The sequence below is a fragment of the Castor canadensis genome, chromosome 2 (assembly GCF_047511655.1).
Source record: "Castor canadensis chromosome 2, mCasCan1.hap1v2, whole genome shotgun sequence".
Lineage (NCBI taxonomy): Eukaryota > Metazoa > Chordata > Mammalia > Rodentia > Castoridae > Castor > Castor canadensis.
The window spans coordinates 174,969,923-174,975,382 of record NC_133387.1 but is presented as its reverse complement, the minus strand read 5'-3'; the positions used below and the strand labels follow the sequence as shown (position 1 = coordinate 174,975,382).

At 36.0% G+C, this 5,460-nt stretch overlaps 1 pseudogene; it reads left to right on the top strand.

Moving 5' to 3' along the window:
- The first annotated feature begins 4,219 nt into the window (after positions 1 to 4,219).
- LOC109675164 (olfactory receptor 8G50-like) lies at positions 4,220 to 5,260 on the top strand (annotated as a pseudogene).
- Positions 5,261 to 5,460: the final 200 nt, after the last annotated feature.

The following is a 5,460-nucleotide window of genomic DNA, read 5'->3' as shown; positions in this document are numbered from 1 at the left end:
TTGTGTTTTTTGGCCATTTGAATTTCTTCTTTTGAGAAAGTTCTGTTTAGTTCAGTTGTCCATTTCTTTATTGGTTCATTGATTTTGGGAGAGTTTAGTTTTTTGAGTTCCTTCTATATTCTGGTTATCAGTCCCTTGTCTCATGTGTAGCTGGCAAATATTTTCTCCCACTTTGTGGGTGGTCTCTTTAGTTTAGAGAGCATTTCTTTTGTTGTGCAGAAGCTTTTTAGTTTTATGAGGTCCCATTTGTCTATACTTTCTCTTAGTTGCTGAGCTGCTGGGTTCTATTGAGGAAGCTCTTGCCTGTACCTATTACTTCCAGAGTGTTTCCTGCTCTTTCTTATACCAACTTTACAGTTTCTGGTCTGATACTAAGGTCCTTGATCCATTTTGAATTGATACTAGTACAGGTTGATAAACATGGATCTAGTTTCAGTTTTTTGCAGATAGATAACCACTTTTCCCAACAACTTTTGTTGAAGAGGCTGTCTTTTCTCCATTGTTTTGTCCCCTTTGTCAAAAATGAGGTGGGCATAGTTGTGTGGATTCATATCTAAGTCCTCTATTCTGTTCCACTGGTCTTCATGTCTGTTTTTGTGCCACTACCGTGCTGTTTTTAATGCTATTGCCTTGTAATGTAGTTTGAAGTTGGGTATTGTGATACCTCCAGCATTGCTCTTTTTGCTGAGTATTGCCTTGGCTATTTGCAGTCTCTTGTGTTTCCAAATGAACTTTGGGGTAGATTTTTCAATCTCTATAATGAATGTCATTGGGATTTTGATGGGAATTGCATTAAACATGTAGATTGCTTTCGGTAGTATAGCCATTTTTACTATGTTGATTCTACCAATCCATGAGCACAGGAGATCTTTCTATCTTCTGTAGTCTTCTTCAATCTCTTTCTTCAGGGGTTTGTAGTTCTCCTTGTAGAGGTCGTTCACATCCTTTGTTAAGTTTACTCCTAGGTATTTGATTTGTTTTGAGGCTATTGTGAATGGAATTGTTTCCATATATTCTTTCTCAATTTGTACGTTATTGGTGTATAGAAAAGCTAATGATTTTTGTAAGTTGATTTTGTATCCTGCCACCTGGCTGTAGCTGTTTATGGTATGTAGGAGTTTTTGGGAAGAGTGTTTTGGGTCTTTAAGGTATAGGATCATATCATCTGCAGATTTTGACAGTTTTTTTACCTATTTGTATTCCTTTTTATTTCTTCTTCTTGCCTAATTGCTCTGGCTAGAAATTCCAGTACTATGTTGAATAAGAGTGGGGATAGTGGGTACCCTTGTCTAGTTCATGATTTTAGGTGAAATGGTTTCAGTTTTTCACCATTAAATATGATGTTGGCTGTAAGTTTGTCATATATAGCATTTATAATGTTGAGGTACTGTCCTTCTATTCCTAGTTTTCTTAGATCTTTTGTCATGAGGTCATGTTGGATCTTGTCGAAGGCTTTTTTTCTGTATCTGTTGAGATGATCAAGTGGTTTTTGTCTTTGTTTCTGTTGATGTGCCATATTACATTTATAGATTTACATATGTTGAACCACCCCCGCAGTCCTGGGATGCAGTCGACTTGGTCATGGTGAATGATCTTTCTGATAGGTTGTTGGATTTGGTTTGCCATTAATTTGTTGAGGATTTTTGCATTGATGTTCATTAAGGTTAAGGCACAATTTTAAAAATTTTTCATGATGTCCAGTTTTCTAATATTTTTCTGTATTAGCCTCATGTTTTGACAGCTTAGCTAAGAAACCATCATCTAATCCACATAGATAACTGAAAAATAAAGCTAAAGCAAAAAAGTCTGGGGGCATGCATCAAGTGGTAGAGCATCTGCCTAGCAAACATAAAGCTCTGATTTTAAACCCTAGTACCACCAAACAAAAATTTTGGCAAACCCTTAGCCAAACTCACCAATAGAAATAGGACAAAATTAATGAAATTAGAGTGAAAAAATGTATATTACAACAGATATCTATGAAATTCAGAGAATCATTAGGAAATATTTTGAAAACTTATATTCCAACAAATTAAAAAATCTGGAAGAAATGGATAAATTTCTAAACAGATATGACTTGCAAAAATTGAACCAAAATGATATGAACAACATGAACAGCTCTATAATGAAAATAAGATTGAAGCAGTAATAAAGATTCTCCCAACAAAGAGGCCAAGACCTGAAGGTTTCTCTGCTGAGGTCTACCAGACATTTAAAGAATAGTTAATACCAGTGCTCCTCAAACTATTTTATAAACTAGAGGATGAATTAATGCTAAAACCTCATTCTATAAAGCCAGTATTACTCTGATACCAAAACATGGCTAAGGATACAATAGCAGCAACAAAAAAGAAAAGTATGGACCAATTTCCTTGATGAACATAGATGCTTATGTTCTCTATAAAATACTTGCCTGAATTTAACAGCACATTAAGAAGATCATACACCATGATCTAGTTGATTCCACTGTAGGATGCAAGAATGATTCAACATTCATGAATCAGTTAATGTAACATAGCATATGAATAGAATGAGGGCAAAAAATCACAAAATCATCTCGAAGCATGCAGAACAAGTGTTGACGAAATTCAACATTCAAGACAAAGTCCCCAAAGAATAGAAAAGTCATATCATATCATTATGAAGAGTACATAGAACAAACCCATAACTAACATTGTACTAAAAGAGAACAAACTGAAAACATTTCCTCTAAAATCAGAAATGAGCAAGAGTGTTCACTCTTATTCAATATAGTGCTTTTATTATTAGCCAGAACAATAAAGCAAGAGAAAGAAATGAGAGATAAAAATAGGAAAAGAGAAATCAGATTATTCCTATTTGCAGATGATAAGATCTTATAATTAAAAGATCCAAAAGACTCCATTAAAAAACCACCTAGATTTGACAAACACTTTTAGTAAAGTAACACAATACAGAATCAACATATAAAAATGAGTAGCTTTTCTACATACCAATAACAAACAAGCTGAGAAGATCTCAGAAAAATAACTCTATTCACAATAGCCTCTAAAAAAAAAGAAAGACAATATCAGCCAGTGGTAGTGGCTCATGCCTGTAAACCTACCACTTAGGAAGAAGAGATCAGGAAGATCATGGTTTGAAGACAGACTGAGACCTTATCTTGAAAAAAAAGCCATCACAAAAAAAGACTGGTGAAGTGGCTTGAGGTGTGGGCCTTGAGTTCAAGCCCCAATATCATTAAAAGAAGAAAGTATCTTGGAATATACTTAATTAAGGAGGTAAAGATCTCTGAAAACTGTACAACACTGAATAAACAAACTGAAGAAAGGAGAAGAAGAGAGAAGATGTTCATGTATAAGAAGAAATAACATTGAAAAACAGTTATGTCTCTGAAAGCAATACACAGATTCAATGCAATGGCCATCAAACCTCAATGACATTTTCACAGAAAAAGAAAAAAAATCTAAAATTCATATGGAAGATAAAAGCAATCCTGAGAAAAAGGAGCAATGCTGAAGGTATTAATACCTGACTTTGTATTATACTACAGAGTTATAGTAACACACACTATTGGTACAAAAACAGGTAGATCAATGCAATAGAATGAGACCCAGAAATAAGCCCACATACTTATTTCCAGGTGATTCTCCGCCTGGGTACCAAAAGGCAGCCTCTTTAACACATGTTGCTTGGAAACCCAGATATCTGCAAGTATAAGACTGAAACTAGAGTCTTATCTCATACTTTACAAAATCAACTTGAATCTCAAAATGGATAAAAGACTTTAATGTAAGATTTAACTTTTTGAAAGTACTGGAGGAAAACAGAGGAACAGACAACATTTTTCTGAATAGGACACTGATAGCTCAGGAAATAAGGACAGATTTGCAAAATGGACATTGCATCAGGTTAGAAAGCTTCTATACCTCAGACCTGGGATTTTAATAAGGAATACATTGAGTTAATAGATCAATTTAACAAAATTGAATATTACTAGCAACCAGGTATACAGCAAAATTCATAAATATGGATAATTCCATATGATATTTCTTTATGATACTATATTTCTGGAATTCCAAGTTCTTTGGTAACAATGATAGGGAGCTTGTAGAAAACTATGACACATGACCTGACTGAGAAGAACTAAATTCTATTTAAAACTTCATTGTTTGCTGCGAAGTTAACTATCTATCTCATAATTTTTACATTTTTCCTATTCAGAATTCTCAAGAAGAAAATGGCAGAAGGAAATCACTCCACAGTGACTGAGTTTATCCTTTGTGGGTTGACAGAGAAACCAGAGCTCCAGTTGCCCCCTTTTCTTCCTCTTCCTAGGAATCTACATGGTCACAATGGTGGGGAATCTGGGCATGATTACCCTGATCCCGCTCAGTTCCCACCTGCACACCCCCATGTACTTTTTCCTAACAAGTCTGTCCTTCATTGATCTCTGTCATTCCATTGTCATTACCCCGAAAATGCTACTGAATTTTGTGATGGAGAAGAACATCATCTCCTACTCTGATTGCTTGACTCAGTTCTACTTTTCCTCTGTTTTTGCTATTGCAGAGTGTCATATGTTGGCTGCAATGGCCTATGACCGCTACATTGCCATCTGTAACCCCTTGCTTTACAATGTCACCATGCCCTATGGAGTCTGTTCCTTGATGGCAGTTGGGGTTTATGGCATAGGCTTGATTAGTTCTGCAGCCCACACAGTCTGCATGCTAAGACTGGTTTCTGTAAAGCTGATAAAATAAAACATTACTTCTGTGATTTTTTCCAGTACTGGAGCTGTCCTGCTCCAGTACTGTCATAAGTGAGCTAATAGGTCTGCGTTTCAGTGCATTTAATATCCTTGTCCCCACCCTGATACATCTTTGGCTCTTACATCTTCATCATTGCCAGCATACTCAGCATCAGCTCCACTGAGGGCAGGTCCAAAACCTTCAGCACCTGTAGCTCCCACATCTCTGCTGTTTCTGTCTTCTTTTGATCTCTCACATTCATGTACCTACAGCCATCATCAGTCAGCTCCATGGACCAAGGAAAAGTATCCTCTGTGTTTTACATCATTGTTGCGCCCATGCTGAACCCCTTGATCTACAGTCTTAGGAATAAGGATGTCAAAGTTGCCCTCAGTAAGTTCCTTGAAAACACACTTTTGTGTGAAGAGAGGTTTTTTTGTTTGGGTTTTTTTTTAACCAAAATTTTATCATATGTCAAGGTTGTTAAAGAAACAGTAGAGAGAAAGAATATGTATGTCCACAAGTCATGAGATTGCTGCTAGTACCTCATTATTTGGAGGAAAGGTGGCAAGGGTAGGACTAGATTTAGAGGTTAAGACACAATTTAGATAGGACTTCTTTGAGAAGCCCAAGTGACTTTCTACCTGTAGTCTGCATTACCTGTAAATATTTTTTTAAATATTAGAAAAAATGACATTTTAGAGGGGCAGGGAAGAAGACTGCCAAACAA